This window comes from Mesocricetus auratus, unplaced genomic scaffold (genome assembly GCF_017639785.1).
Source record: "Mesocricetus auratus isolate SY011 unplaced genomic scaffold, BCM_Maur_2.0 Super-Scaffold_100004, whole genome shotgun sequence".
NCBI classification, from domain to species: Eukaryota; Metazoa; Chordata; class Mammalia; order Rodentia; family Cricetidae; genus Mesocricetus; species Mesocricetus auratus.
Genome location: NW_024429189.1, coordinates 81,131,084 through 81,148,471, shown reverse-complemented (window position 1 = coordinate 81,148,471; position 17,388 = coordinate 81,131,084). Strand labels below are relative to the sequence as shown.

Sequence of the window (17,388 nt, the reverse complement as noted above, 5' to 3'; positions counted from 1 at the left end):
GTTGTTTTTATTTTCAGAATCTCTGTTTGCTAAGTTTCTTGCACAAGCCCAGATTTCATTACTTCATTTATTTGTTTATGTGAATATTCTTTAAAACAATTTATCATTTTAAAAAGTAAAGACTTTGTTCCACATTTTAATCATTTCCTTATCTTTTGGACTAGTTTTTGATGCATTGTGAACAGATCTTTAGATCTATGTCTTTGATGGTATATTTCCATCCTTATTAGAGGGGTCCTTGGGTAATTTGTCTTCTCCTTAAGTTTTCCCAGTTGATTTTAATAAAAAATAAGTCATGTTTTATTTGGCTAGATTTTCCATGATCTAACCTGTTGCTATCCTTATTTTTAAGGAATATATTTATAAGTAGTATCTAGTGTACTTTTAATCCAGCTTTGATTCCATTTCCCTTTAAATTGAAGCAATTACTTTTTCTATGTAATTACTAATATGTTTATGATAGAAGTTCATTGAAATGTATAGACTTTTGGGTCTTAGTCACTGCTTAGTGTATTAATAGAACTGTGTGGTGACTTTTTTGTAAATTCTTTTTTGTTTTGGAGGCTTTCGGTCCAGCCCAGCCTCGAATTCACTGAGATCCCCCTGCCTCTGCCTCCCGAGTGCTGGGATTAAAGGCGTGCGCCACCACCACCCAGCTGTAAATTCTTTATAATAAAGTGATTTCATTAAGAAAGAATATGATTAAACTAATTGTATTATATTTCATTATATTCATTTCCCTTCGTTACATCATTTAAAATTAATTTAGATATATTGATCCCCCTTAATTTGCTTGTGAATTATACCTTCCTCTCTCTCTGTTCTCTGTCTCTCTGTTCTCTGTGTCTCTCTGTACTCTCTCTCTCTCTCTCTCTCTCTCTCTCTCTCTCTGTGTGTGTGTGTGTGTGTGTGTGTGTGTGTGTGTGTGTGAAGGTCTCCTGTACCTAAGGTTGGTCATGAACTTACTACATAACCGAGGATAACCTCAAGTTCTAATCCTCCTGCCTTTACTTTCTGAATGCAGAGATTGCATGTGTGAGTCACAATACCCAATGAATGCAGTATTGAGGACTGAAAGCAAGGCTTCCTGCATACTTGGTGAGCATGCGATCATCAATCTGAAGCACACCTACAGGTCAATTATACCTTCTATCACCATAGTTGGGTTCATATTCTCCTGAAAACGGCATGCATCCAGGACTTAAAATCTTTAACATCACGTATTTGCATTTCCCAGAAAACACTAGGAACTCTAGTGTTTTCACTCTGTTTATCCTTATCCAATAGTCAACAGTTTACTCTCTTTTTCTTTGAAACTGTATTTATTTGGGGTAGTATTTTCTGCTGAGTGTAAAATTATAGAAGACAGTTTTATTCAGAAGTTTGAAAATACCATTCCATTGTACTTTACTATTTCTACTGATAACTCAATGAAAATTTGTATTGCATACTTTTGAAGTTAGTATTATTTTGCTGTTCAAATATTTCTGAGTATATATATATATATATATATATATATATATATATATTTCAACAGTTTTACTAATAGTGGTTTTCTTTTCATGGTCGTCTTTCACTGTGGAAATTCTTTTCCTTTGCTTCTTCAGTTGATTCTCTCTCCTACATCTGCTGTGCTAGAACTCCAATTAGTAATTTCTCTGGAAGAGATTGTTAATGCACTTAGAAAAGTCTTATTAACCAAATTTATCATAAATAATTTCTAGTATTTCTGTCAAACCAATAATCCTAATATCAGCTTCCAATAGTTTATGTAGCCCACCCTTTGAGATTCTTTTTCAGTTCTTACATTTTCATAGCAACTTAATTTCTACTTAGTTCTTGTTTTTATAAATTCTAGATCTTTCAAATTAATAATTTTTTCACCAAATTAATCTCTTCTAAACCTATTCATCATAGGTCTTTTGAGGTAGTTAGATATTTTTTGAAAAGTACCATTTAAGGGTTTGTTTCCTCTCCTGTTTTTCCATGCCTCCTATTTTTTTAATTAAGTGATGCTAAATGTTGTATTTATTAACTATTGTGTTTGTTAACCTGTTGAGACTCTGGATAATGTTGCATCTCTGCATGGGTCTGCTTGACATATGAATATTGCTAGGTTACCTACTTATTTTTTTTGCTTATAAATATTTCCTTCTTTATTTAATATACTAATAGTGAAAACAGAAGACTATAGATGCCAAGTAAGACACTTTATGCAAATAAACAGTGATAAATCATTCCAGAACCAAGATATTGAAAAACATTGAAATAAATGTTTATAAAATTGACATGAAATTGAACCTATTCATTACTTGGTATATTAAATAATAGATTACAGACATAACTATTCAACTTTTAAATACAGAATTAGTGACAAAATGTAATGATTCCTGAATTGTCTTAAACTTTTCTAAATCACATTTCATGTTCTCTGTATTTAAGTATACTGTATGGATATGTGAAATAAACCACTTCTTATTTGTTTGAAAATTGAGCTACAAACACAAAGCAGAGTGAACTGGTAATGGCATTTGTCTTTACACTCGCAAATCCTGCTTCTACGGTTAAACTTCTCCCACAAACTGACACCTCTTAATGGTTACCTACTTATAATCCTAGACTCAACTACAGAATTGGTAATGCTCAATCTGTCCTTTATTAAGTCTAATTTTCTCATATGTGGACACCTGAATTCCACATTTAAGTTATGGTTCCTTTTTGTTTGTTTTGTTTTGTCTTTTCGTCAGAATCCCTTCCTCTTGGAAGTTTCTGAACTGTAGCTTTTGGCTCCTTAAGACTTTGAGATTATAAAACTCTGCTCAGTCCTTCATTGGCTGTCTGCCTAGCTTCTTACACTCTTATTTCATCCACTTATTTTATACACTTAAGTAATTCATCAAGTAACTTCTTATTAGTCACCTAGAGAATCCAGTTTTGTTGTTGTTGTTTTATTTTCTTAACCAAACTTGAGGCATTATGTCATTAGTTATCCCCATTTGAAATAGCCACAAGATTAAAAAGTTTAATGTTGGAGAAACTTAAGGCATCATCTCTGTTGGCTCCCCTCCCACATAGTGCAGAAATGCCTCCTGCAGCATCCTTGGCATATGCTCATCCGGTCTCAATTTGGATATCTTCAGCAAAGGAGCTCATCATTTCCTGAAACAATCCATTCTGTTGGACAACTCTATTTTAAAAATCCTTATGTTGAGCTAAAATATGCCTTTTTGTAACTTATACTCATTTACTCATTGTTTCAAGTTTTCCTTCTGGAATTAGTCAAAACACAGGAACATTTCAGATAGCTGTATTTAAAGCAGAACTAAATGCCATTTCTGCGTATATATATATACCACTATTTTATTGCTGTCTTGTTTCAACTCATGGAACTTAAATTACTGAACTTGGAGTAATAATCATAAGGATATTTTGTAGTGCTACAATACTGCCTTTGTAATATACAAATTTTTCTTACATTTTGAAGGAAAAAAGTTTGTTTAGTTAACTTGAGTTTAATATATACTGGTGTGTATGTATTACATACACATTTACATATATATTTTAATGTTTTTCAAGACTGGTTCTCCTAACTGAGGCTACCCGGGGACTTAGACACTTCGGCTTTAATCTCCTACTGTTGGAAGTGAAGGTATACACCCCATCCTCAGTTTGAACTTAATTATTTTTATATGAAAAGGAGGAAGTATACCATATGTTCTCAAAGATGATAGTCCATGACCCTTGTGGATATGTAGAGAAAATGAATCTTCATTTGCCAATATGTATCAGAAGTCCAGAGTCCATATTGTTATTTTTTCTTGGTTCTTATAGGTTATTTAAATATTGTTGTTAATTATTAATAACAATAATCATATAGAAGTGAGTATTTGTTGAGTACTGACTATGTGTGATTTCTTTAGTTTCTACTTTAGACTGACTTTTTGCTCAGTAAAAACTCACCTCCTCTTTATATAGTTTATTATTATCTAACTGTGGCATTGACAGTTGAGGGCAGTGATGTAAGCAGTTATATTGAGACAATATATATAACTATCCTGCCAGATCTGGACTTACAGTCATTCTTTTCATGTTGAGGTAGGCCACATGTGTGTAGTTGCACAAGGAAGCAAGACAGAGGCATGGAATTCTCTGGAGCTGGAGCTACAGGAGGTAGTGAGCCTCTAGACATGGATGCTAGGAACCCAAACCAACCCTCCAGATCTTACAGTTGTTCTTTTAAATGATGGTCTCTTCTAGTTGTTGCTGCCATCCAGAAATGTAGATATAAATAGATGATGAATTGCTTCAAATATCACTGAATGACATGCTTTATTACATCCCAACTTTATAAGTTAAATTTCTACTTATATCCTGTCCTTTTTCACACACAGGCACAATGTAATCTTGTGTGTAAACTTTGTGCTTTTTTCATAACCTAGCAAGAGTGGAAAAACAAAATGAAAACCAATCAAAAAACAAAATGGAGAACAGTGTGAGTTAGTGAAGCTTGAAGACCCCTCACAGGACCTCCAAAATTAATTCAACTTATATCTTTTAAAAATGCCTTGACTTCAAAATTTAAGTATAAGGATATGTTACTTTGGAAAGGAGTTATTGTTTATGTTTCTACAGGATTTCCCCATCAAGAAGTGCTACAGACACCTAAGAGAGTCACGAAGTCCAAGATTTCATCTATTCACACTTCCAGAGGAGCAAATGACTGAGACAGCTGGTTAGTAATTCTAATGGAATATTTCAGACTCCTGCCAGTTGGATGAAGGGTAGAAGAGAATATTATCTCTTCCCCTAAAATGGGATCTTTTAGCCAAACATTGTCAGAAATCCCTGTGGTTTCTGCTCCTGGAATGAGGACCTTAAAGGGTGATTAAATGCTCACTGCAATGTTCAGCACCTTCAAAACTGCACCAATGCAATGGTTAAGAAAACTGTAGGGAAATGTGTGTGCTCCTTTTGTGTTAGTAGAAGAGGAAAATAGAGTACAAATATTTGTTTTTCATTGTTATTTTTCTTTTTATTTGAGAAAATAATGGCTCAGGAGGTAGACAGAACTCAATAAATTTAAGGTCAGCCTAGTATGCTTAATGAGTTCCAGACAACCAGGGATACGTAGAGAGACCCTATCTTAAAAAACAGCAACAAAAACAAAAAGAAAGGAAGGAAGAAAAGAGAGAGAGAGACAGAGACAGAGAGAGAGAGAGAAAGAAAGAAAGAAAGAAAGAAAGAAAGAAAGAAAGAAAGAAAGAAAGAAAGAGAAAACTAATAGGTTCCCTTAGTATTGATCCTGTCTCTAGGAATACAGGGTTACAACTTTCTCAATTATCATTAGAAAGTCATCATAGGATAATATCTTACCCTGGGTTTTGTCCTTCCCTACATCCTGTCTGATGTCCTTTCTACAGCTTAGCTGAGCTGTCTTTCCTAAATCTGTGTGTGTGTGTGTGATCTATTTTTTTATTTATTTTAGAGGCACTCTTATTTACATATACATCCCCCCATTCCCTCACCCTCCCATCATCCCATGCTACCTACCGACCCCCCACCCACTCCCCAGGGATAGCAAGGCCCTTCACGGGGGATCATCAAAGTCAGTCACATCATTAGGGGGAGGGCCTATTCCTAAATCTTATCAGAGCTATCTTTCCCAATTTCATCCCTGTGCTATCTTTCATCTCTCAGGCACTGTCATGATCAAAACATGTAAATGAGGCACATTCTCTCTCTCTCTCTCTCTCTCTCTCTCTCTCTCTCTCTCTCTCTCTCTCTCTCTCTCTCTCTGTGTGTGTGTGTGTGTGTGTGTGAGTGTGTGTGTGTCTCACACGGGAAAGGTTGAGGAAAATATTTTTTGTTCTTAGTTACTTTACATCATGATGTCATATTCTCTACTCTCCCCCCATACCATTTTTTTGTATCCAGAAGAGAACTCACAAACTGCAATCATAACCCATTAATTAAGGTTTTGCTTTCTAGAATGAAATGAATCTTACATGACTAGCTGCTTAGCGCTCACACTTGTCTCAGGCTCACTATTGCAAAACTGTCAGAAGGACAAACTACAGTCAGCCTTCAGTTCCAAGTTAAAAGATGCCTCACACTCCCTCCTCTATTAAGGATGAATATTAAGGATGAGCCTATGCACATGACTTCAGTTCATAAAAAGTTTAAAAGTGCAGCTGGAATGCTTAGAATTTGATTATTACATAAATAAGTGTGTGAGAACACATGTAAACTCAGCCAGAGTTAGTACCAGATGCTCCAGTAACCCAGTAACGTTCTTTCAATCTCCATCTCACTTCCAGCTGTCTAGTTTGGTGGTGAAGCTTAATCTGATTTCAGATAAGCAGGTATTAACTCCATCTCTGATGTCCATAACCTCATTGTTTTATTCATAGTAGTTATTATACTTAGTATTCAGTACTATTAATAACATAACCCTGATATACTTTTTTTACATATATCTCCTTAAAACACAAGATATTTCAACTCCTAGTTGTTTAAAGCATAAGAAGAATCTTCTATAGGCATAAGTATGTACTCTGATATTGATAGAAATTGATTTCCTAAATTATAGTTCATTTAAGTTTTCTCTTACCACTTCCAACTACCAGACAGGCAAAAGTTTTATGTCTAGAACACAAACTTTGCATCTTTTTCGGGTCCAGCCTTACTCATAGCTAACTGTATCTATTTTATTGGTAAGATTGTGTTTGTTTGGCTTCTGGAGTTTTCAAATACAAATTATGCTTATATGTTAAATAGCATATAAATATAAAACAAACATGCATGTAAACATATTTATATATGTGTGTGCATGTTTAATTGTACATAATGTGTGTGTGCATGTTTAATTGTGATATACTTGTATTTGTTTTATGTATGTATTTGTTTAGGGGTACACACCTGGCATGGCACATATGTAGATGTCAAAGGAAACTTGCAGGAGGCAGTTCCTCCTTCCACCATGTGTGTTTTTGGGGGGTAATTCAGGTCATTGGACTTTGCAGCAATCACCTTTTACAGCAGAGGCATCTTGTCAACCCTAATTACATATTTGTAGAAAACATGGTTAGATTTTAGAATAAGCAAATCTGTTAGCTGATATTTATATATACATATATATTAGATATCTATATTAGACATATATCACATATGCTTTTTATTTTTCTGAAAAATTATATAAGTCCTTAATGATATAAAATAGTTTTTTCTTCTTAGTTTTAATTTGCAATTATCTCAACAAGCTATACAACACATATGGAATGTGTACATTTCTGTGTTCTCCTCATATTCACTGTGTTGAAATATGTCTCATTTGTTTTTTCAGATGGATCCTTGTCACTCGCTGAATGTAGATATGGTCAGAATACATGAAAGTTATGTATATAATTATGTATATGCCAGAACAGCCTTCTGAAGTTTTGCAAGTTAACTTCATAGTCTTCTGAGTCTACTTCCTAAAAATAAGAATATTGCCTTATTTAGAAGCAAACTTTAAAGTGACACTTTTTCTAATTTTCCTCTATATTCTAATTTAGTTGTTGACCCAGTGGTACCTTTTATGCCATTATTTTCTCTCTAATATAAGACTCATCTTAGGATCACATTTTGCATAATCTCTTTGGTCTCCTTTATGATGGGGTTTTCTGGGAAGCTTTTCTTTGTCTTTGATAACACTAATATTTTTGAAACTATATTTCTAGTCTTAATAATAAAAAAGCCTTTGCCTTGTCTGTGTGATGTTTCCAAATGAGTCTGTAGCTATGTGTATTGTTTCAAACAGTAAGTAAATGCAACCATGTTCTTCCCAGTGTCACATGTGGAGGCAACTTACACCTACCCCTCCTCAATGCTAATTTTAGTTCAATTGCTTGGATAATTACTGAATCTCACTACCAAATGGTTACCAGTTTTTCTCTTATAATAGTAGTAAGAAATGTGTGGGGACATAACATATTGCAAATATAATATACAAGAGGAATGATGTTTAAATAAGCTTTTAAATCATTCTATGATCACAGTCATATGGAGAGAAAGTCCTGAAAGTTATAAGGACACTCCTACACACACACACACACACACACACACACACACACACACACACACACACACACACACACACACATACACCTTCCTTTATTGTAGCATTGTTACCTATCCATTAGTATTCAATGCCTTGTGATTGTATCTGCCCATTTCTCACTTCCTACTTCCTTTCCTGGTCTCAGTCTTGCTTTGGCAGCAAATGGAACAGATTGAGTATATTCTCTGCAGGAGACTGTGGAATCAGTTACAAGCCTTGAGGAACCATCAATGGCTCTGAAGTTTTCTGAGAGAAATAACTTATTTGGAGGAAAAGTTCAAAATGAGTCAAAAATGAAAGCAAAAGTTATTTAAAATTAAAATAAAAAATGAAAAAAACTGGAAAATGATAGGTTTTAATGAGCCTCCCACAGAACAACAGGAAGACTGAAACCAAACTAACAAACTGGAAGGCATGTTACATGTATGTTACAGCAAGAAGTGGAGGGAAAACCCTTCAATGAAAAGAGGTCTGTCTTCATGTGAAAACATCGCTGTAGCAGAGAAGATACTCTATGAACTTAGCTCCTCTAACCATGATGTCAGGAGGGGTGCAGCATGGTCCAGGTAAGGGATATTGCATTGGAATTGAATGTTCTCAAAGACCCAGATGCTGAAATTTGGTCCCAAGAAGCTGCTACTGAGAAATGGTCAATATTTAAAAGTGGATATGAACATGATTCCTTCTTTCTTTTCTTCCTGACCATGAGCTGAGCAGTCGCACACTACCATGTGCTTGCCAATATCATCACCAGCACTCCTACCTACTGTGAACTGAAATACACCTTTCTTTTTTGTAAGCGGATTATCAGACACCTGTTGTAGTTACTGGGAACATCTCAATTCATGTAGGAAGGAGCAGTAGATAAAAGGAATAATCACAAGAAGGAAGTGATTTCTAGTCTCTTGCTTCAGGCTCACAGCTGAGATGCATGGCACGATTCTGGAGTAGAACAGCCAATTAAATTCACTTCTTGAATTGTTTTCCATGATGAGGAGTATGTTTTATTTATATGCAATATTATAAAACTTATTTTAGCAACACACTGTATAATCGACTTCAAGCTCACCTCCAAATACTCAGAAATTTAAAAAAAATGTTCATGATGTTAGTAAGAGTAGTCTAATTAGCATTCTTATAGAATGAGCTGTAGATTTACTGGAGACTTACTGAAGAGAAAAATACCAGAGTCCCAGACTAGCACATCAATCATTTGAGGCTGCCTGACACATTCGAAGAGGATATCTTGGCACAGAAATCACATTGCTGTCTTAAGGCTGTAGCCCTGGGTCAGAGCATTGTAAGAACAAAAGATGAGCAGTTTTGAGAGGAACCAGCTGGCTAAGGTGATCCAAAGTGCATACATGTTAAAGGCTCACTGTTCCAACAATGTCATTACCCAACACAAGAATAACACAATAGCGATTAAAAAACTGAAGAACTTGATTTACTGTGTTGACCCTTCGTGTATGGCTATTTGTGAATTCCTTTTGCTTTCACAATAATTTTTAGCTTTCTACTTCTTAATTTTAATTTTTTTATTTTGTGAAAAATGACTATTAAAAACCAACCAAGTATCCCATAAAAGTTGAAAATTAAATCACAGTTTAATCTTTGTAAGAAATGTATGTATAAATGTGTTGTTTTGTGTTTGTGTGTGTGTGTGTTTGTGCACGCACACGTGCACGCACTGAGGCATTGTCTTATTTATCCAGGTGGGCAGAGGATGAGACATATGCTTTGATTACAGGTGTAAACCATCAGACTCAGCTCTTTCATGGCTTCTTAAGTGGTCTAAAGCACATGTAGAATAATGGTATGTCTGAAGTCAATTATAAATTTCTAATGTGTGATTGAATGCAAAATGGGTGATCTAGAACTAAAGATGTGAGTGGTCAGAGTCATGGGCTCTAAGCAGAAACTAAATGCACATTAACTTTGGAGTCACAGGGCATGTGTGAGTATGTGGCTAAAGTCATAGAAAATAGTTCTACATTTTTAAGACTGCAGCCATTGTTTCCACTACAAACACTAAACACTTAGTGAGTTTCAGGACTTTTCCCAACAATTGCATAGAGACATTATACACTCTAGAAAAGAATTACTGTACCCTTTAAAAGTAATTAAAATAAAACAACATATACTATAGAGTCAACAGCATACCACCCAACTCAAAAATATTCAAGTTTGTTTATTTAATAAATGTTATTAAGCATTTAAAAATCTTTATGCATAGTTCTGTAGCATTACTGAGTACATGATTTGGTCATGTGAAACTGCATGATATGTACACCATGCCAGGAGGATATTTACTACTTCTCATATGAACATTTGAAAACCGCAATTCCATTGAGTGTCCCTTTGTGAGTAGGTTGTTTCTATTTTCAATTATAGGACAATGTTATGGCATAAAATAAGCAGAACTACAAATCTGATAGTCAGTCTTTGTAAGTTTCTCACGTTTACCTGAAATCTGTAGTCTTTGGATATGAGTGAAATTAATTCAGCTGCAGCTTGCTTCTTTTTCTTTTTCCTTTTTTTAACCATCAAAATAGCCTCATAGAGATGAGCTTTGAAGAATGCCTTAAACATACTCTTTTTTCTTTTCTCCTTGGGTTAGTATCACGTGAAAAATCAAGATAGGCATTCTTACTGGAACATCAGAAGTAATGCTGGGTATGAACAGGCTTACACTATACTTAACCACAGTAATCCTTCCCAACACACACAGAGACCTACTGATAACCAGATTTGGCATTTCAAATATTTTTACCCAAGGCAAAGGCTTTAGGGTGTTTTCTTGGAATTAGAGAGTTTAGAGATGAAAAGCACGTCATTTATTATTTTCTCTTTCTGTCAGCTTAGTGTGTCTTTTCAAAATCCTGTCTATAACACTGAGCCTATCTGTTCTTGAATATCTTACCTGTTGAAGGATGTTTCATCATAAGGTGTTCTCAAATCTTAGAATACATGCACCCAAGGTCTTGGCTGAATAATCGGCCAATAAAACCAAGTAAGCCAACATATTGAAAGAGGAACTTGGATTCAGAATCAGAAGTCCTAGTTCCAGTGAGGAGTGTACAACACAATACTTAACAAATTTTACCATATCTGTTTTCTGTTTCTTTGTGTGATGTGTGAGAGGGTCCCTAGATGATTCTGCCAGGTAGATAATCAGATAAATGTGTCATTTCTTCAAAGTAATCAAGTAGGGCAAAAATGTTTAAACAGTTTATGTAAGAGTATAATATAAACATCAGAAAACTAAATTCTTATTTCTAAATATTCACTTTCTTGATATTTGTATTATGTGCTGAGTAGTGACGATTTAAATATCTCTTAGACATGAGAGCAGGAAATAGCTTGCCACACTGTCATCTTCAAAAGTGTTTACATATGACCTTGACTATAAATTCTAAAAACTAAACATTCAGTTTTGTTTTTATTAACACTTAATGAAGACAATGACAGACCCCTCCTAAAAGGTGACTCCCTCCCCCATTCCTCCAAAAAGAAAAACAGTATTAAGTCCAGTAAGGTGTCACATGCATTTAATCCCAGCACTTTGGGAGGCTGAGTTGAGAAATTTGTAGGTCTGAGGACAGCCTGTAAGATACTATATGACAATGATTTATATAACAACTGCCCCTCAAAGAAACTACCTTAATTCTCTGATGACATAAACAGCCATTTGCTATAATATGGATGTGGGCTCTTTACCAAAGGTCTGCATTTTTTTGCACAGTCCACCCTCAGTGTAGCAATTTTGGACTTTCACCTTTAAAACTGTTTTTATGCAACCATAGGCATTTCAGTGTGGTAGGAAAAGAAAAGAAGATTGCACTTAGCCCTTTGATTTTCTTACTTGAGAACCTACTGTGGTGATATATTGTTTATGATTTATTAAAGCTTGCCTGATAATTCAGAAAAGCAAAGTCAGCCTCAGCCTATAGAAGTCAGAAAGACAGTGGTGATACACATTTTTAATCCAGCAGCCAGAAGCTAGGAGGTGGTGGTATACACCCTTAATCCTAGGACTCACGATTAAGAGGTAAGGAGATCTCTGTGAATCCAAGACCACCCAGATCCACACAGGATTGATCCAGTCCTAACGAGAAACAGCTCATACAAAGATTATCTCAGCACTAGAGGGCTATAAAAGATAGGATCAGGGTCTTTGGTAGTCAATATCAGGCATTCATTCTCCAGGCACATTGAGGATATGAAGACTTTCAGTCTCAGGATTCTCCAGCCATGCTGAGGAGAGGCAGTAGGATTATCCCATTCATCCTGAGGTAGTGGTAAGAGCTAGTGACCTGCTAGTCTGCTTTTCTAATCTTCAGCTTAAAGTTTGAACCCCAATATCTGTCTCTAGGTCTTTTATTTTCCTTGTTACAACCTACTGATCTGTATAATTTACATGTCTCCAATGCTGTTGGAGTATTTGACTTTATCAATAGGCTATTTATGATTACAAAAACATAATCTCTGGTTTGGTGATAGAGAAAAACTGTCCAGGCCCAGAATATCAAACCTGAACCCTGACTTCCAGAACCTTATCTATAACTATTACATACAATCTCAGTGTTTAAAAGTGTGCTGTCCATAACTTTTGACTTTACAATGGCACAAAACTAGAAACCTTCCATGGAAACCAGGCTTCAGTTTTGAATTTTGAACTAGTCCAAGCCTATGGCTATATAGCAGAGAATACTTGTGTGCTTCTGGACAGCAAGTGTTAGCATTCTGTCTGGTATTCTTGTGTGATGTTATACAGCAACCTCAGAACACAGCTCCCAGTTGATTGTGTGATTGTCGGGACAACAGAACTCTTCAGGGCATTGTGCTGTGCAGTGCTCAGTAAATGAGCCATATGAAAACCCATTTCCAACCCTTGATATTTTCACTATAGCAGAAATATTTAAGGACTTAACCTCATCTTAAATCAAGGAGCACCTGTGAGATATGGAAATGCTCTTTAACATCTCTGACCCTCTATGATTTTATTTTTAACAAGGTGACAGCAATAAAACCTGCCTTCAGATCTTCTGTCAGGGTCTGATGCAATAATGAATGCAAATCCCAAAGCTTAGCATCCATTATTGTTAACGCTCTCTTTTTTTTTAAATATTCTAGAATCTTTTGTATTTAACAAAGTTTAACATTTCCATAGGACTACATGCAGATAACTTTGAATGTTTACAGAGAGTTTTACAAAATCCAAATTTGAGGATGTGGCTCAGTTAGTAGAATGTTTTGTTTCTCTACCATATCTGAAGTCCTAGGTTTGACTTCTTCATTACATAAGCCAGGAATGATGTGCATACCTGTAATCTCAGCACCCAAGAGATAAAGGCAGGAGGATCAGAAGTTCACAGTCATCTTCAATTACACAGTCAGGTAAAGGCTAGCCTACTCTGTATTAGATCCTGCCTCAAAAAATAAAAATCAATTAAAAAAATAAAGTTTTAAAATAAAAAATGAAAGGCAGAAGAAAGGAAGAGGACTAGAACCAGTATTTCTCAATTGCCTGACCACAGTGTTGTGTTGTTATGGAAAAGCCATACAGTGCCCTTGTTTATTTATTATCTATTTACTCATTTGCATAATATACTATTGAACTTCTTCATCAAAGACAAGGCTTCCTTCCATATGTATCCTTTCACCACTTCTCCATAAGTAATGCAAGCTTGCTGTTTTAGAATGCTACAAGTTGTGAAACAAAGAGTAATTTTCACCAAATAGGGAAACTCTAGCTTTTCTCCTCCATACAATTAATCCAATAGAACTATCAGATTGTATTTCCAAATTTCATTTTTACATAAACAATTCAAAAATGCATAGTTTAAAAGGACCAGTGTAGATCCACACCAAGCTGTGAGTCAATTTGTGTTCAGAAGACTGCTATTCAAGTTTGAATGCTGGTGAACATTTAGCTGAAGTGTCACAAGGGGAAAAACAGAAAAGGAAAGGGAAAACCTCCTTCATTATGAATATGAAATAATTACTTTTCAAAAATCATTGCAACCCCAATGCAAGAAGGGGCTACAAGGTTTAATTGTGGGTGTGCTATTTACAGATTAATTAGGACATTTAACTTCATTTTTTATACCACAGAATTAATCCTATAAAAATTAGTGATCTCGAAGGAGTCAGTTGTCAAGTCTGACAGGATCTCTTTGCCATAATCTATTAAAATGCTGCTTTTATCTTGTCTTGCCTGTGTCATATTTTATGGATTTTTTCATAAACACTGCCTATACTTCATAAATGTCTCAATTTTCTAGTCTATTAACATTACTTCAAAAGCAATTGATAAAAGAGTAGGGCATGCATGAAATAATACACCAATAATGTGAAGTGCTGGAGGCAAGAACAGTGGGTAGGATCTGCACAGCTTGTGAACTGGAACAATGAAAGGATGTCTCATCCACCACAATAAAGAAACAAATGATCATTTTGATAGAAGAAAAAAAGATCGCTAGTAATTGGGCAGATGAAAAATGTGTTACACAGAAAATACAGCACACTTTGAAAATTATAGCTGAAAATGAGAAAATAAATATCCCCAAGTATGTATTTATATTAGAGGGGAACCTTTCTTTTAGGTTAGCAAAGATGTGGTAGTTAATATGGTGTGGTTTAGTTCTACACAATAGTTGAATGCTACATATAAATTGTATTTTGTATGCATATAATTTTTATATGAATGTAATATCTGTATATTATATCTCAACTCTATGTTGGAATTAATTTTCTCTAATCTTTATAATTTTGCTATTTTCTTTTTTGCCATTGGTTTTATCATTATTTATTTTTTCAATTTTTATTGTTGTTTTAGTTTTAGAGACATAATTTTGGTTCTGTAGCCCAAGATGGCCTCAAACTTCTGTTTTATAGTTGAATGAAGATTAATTCAGACACATAATTAAAGTGCTGAGACTGAATGATTGTTGAGTGCTCGTCCCTAAATCCAATACTTATATAACCCCCTACAAGTCTCAAAGAACAAATAATATCAAGAAAGAGGGCTGGAAAGGCTGTGAAAGCTAAAGGTTGTGAAGAAATACTGTGAAATACTATTTCTGAATATAACAAGGTTTTTGCAACCATGAACTGACAGCAGCTATGGCTACTTGTCCAAGACCTGGGAAGGCTAGACTACCAACATTCTATCATGTATAGAAAGGTGGTACTAAGGCCCGAGCCTTCCCCGAAGAACTCTAGGCAACTAATAGTTGCTTGGGGAAGGGCGACAGGAGTCATATTCCAAGTGGTGTGTGATGTAGTTATTGTAAGTTACCTTTGATGAACTGAATAATTCCCCTGCCTATATTCATATCAGAAATCCTATTTGTATGCAGTGTGAGGAAGATACAAAATAGTAAGATGAACAAAATAGTAAGTGAAGGGAAAGTTGTTGGGAAGTAGAGGCTTGGTAGGAGGAGAAAGAGAATTCAGAGAGGATAATTCAAGAAAATATGATCAAAGTACATTGTTTTGTGAAATTTGAACTGGCTTTTGGAGACCATTCTCTTTGGCGGGGTACCTTGCTCAGCCTAGATATGGGAGGGGGGCCTTGATTCTGCCTCAAAGTGATGTGCCAGACTTCCATGGACTCCCCATGAAAAACCTCACCCTATCTGTAGAGTGGAGGGGGTGGGGTGAGAGGAAGATGGGGAGACCAGGAGGAGGGGAGGGAATGGGAACTTGGATTAGTATGTAAAATGAGAAAAGATTGTTTTGCAATAAAAAAGATAAAAAGAAATAATATTAGTAACTGCAGTGTGATAATGCAATACTGATGCATAGATAGCAGTTGACTTCTCTCATATTCTAAGAGAAGATGATAGAAATATTAGTGACCCTATCTAGTGATATTCTGTAAACTGGGCAGCATTGTTTGGTAATATCCAAGATACAGTACAATGACACCATAATGTGTCTGAAACCTCACAGAGGCACAGGAGAGCATGATTAAAGGCATGCTTCATTTCTTAAATGTTGCAAAGAATATTTAAAAGCACCAACCCTTGGAAGGGACCTAAGGAGCTAGTCACTAAAACTACGTAAGAAATAGCCAGACACAGCACAGGAGCATAGAAAATATGCTGAGTAAAGCTATATAAACTTAGTTCATCCCCACACATTCCCTAGACAAATTTATTTCTTCTCTATCTCAGGAAACAACATGAACAGTTTTACATTTCTCAAGCCAAAAACTGGGATTTTTTTCATATTCCTTCTTTGTTCATTACATCCATCAACACATTTAAATACCTGTGTTCCACGACTTGTCCATTTCCATCTGCCTTCAATATGTCATCTCCACTCACAGCCTTCATCCATACTGCCTTCAGATTCTCTATGGTGTATAGCAGGCCTGTGACCAAGTCTCCATACTTCTCTTTCTCTCTCTCCTATAATTTCTTCTCCACATAGAATTCAAAATTATCATCTAGTAATGAAAATCTGATCACAACATTAAGTAGATCTCATTAAATTCACAATAAAATTGAAGTTGTTCTGTGTGGTTTATGAACAGTATATGATAGCCATCTGCCCCACCCAGTTAACTCACTGTCTACTCTTATTCCCTTTCACAATACATTTCACTGGTCAAATGCATACAACAACTTACCACAGGATTCCCAGACACAATGGATACAACTACAACACAACTCCCACATGTAAGGCTCAGAAGACCATTTTTAAAAAAAAGTATAAAGATTTTAAGAGCCAGAGGATCAGAAAATTTGCAACGAAATCATGCTTCCTGTAAATAGCAAGGAATCTACACCCATGATAACTCAACAATACCAGTAGACATGCTATGATGAAACAGGGATATCACACAGGTCCCCACCCTTAGACAAAGAACTATAGGCCTCTAAGGACATGTGAAAGAGGGATAATTTGTTGTTCTTATTGATAATCCTCTTAATTATCCAATTCCAAGTGGTCATATACACATGTCATATAGATAAAAGTGGCACTAAACAGACTCTAGCAGGTTGTGTATATGTATTCATGCATGTATACATATATGTAACAATAATAAAGAAAAGGTCATAAATTTGAGAAAGAGAAAGCAATTGTGGGGAAAGGAGACATGCAAGGTGTTGGAAGAGGAAGGGGAAAAGGATGATGTAATTATATTTTATTTAAAAATAAGATATGTTCGGTGATGGTGCATGCTTGTAATTCCAGTACTCAGAAGGTAGAGGCAGGTGGATCTCTGTGAGTTTGAGGACACCCTGGTCTAGAGTGAGTTCCAGGACATTCAAGGC

The 17,388-nt window shown here is 35.4% G+C and overlaps 1 long non-coding RNA gene across 1 annotated transcript; it reads left to right on the top strand.

Annotated features, from left to right (window-relative positions):
• The first annotated feature begins 409 nt into the window (after positions 1 to 409).
• LOC121140473 lies at positions 410 to 8,011 on the top strand. Its single transcript, XR_005877321.1, has 4 exons — positions 410 to 1,098; positions 3,577 to 3,649; positions 4,633 to 4,732; positions 7,343 to 8,011. It is a non-coding gene; the product is annotated as an uncharacterized LOC121140473 (long non-coding RNA).
• Positions 8,012 to 17,388: the final 9,377 nt, after the last annotated feature.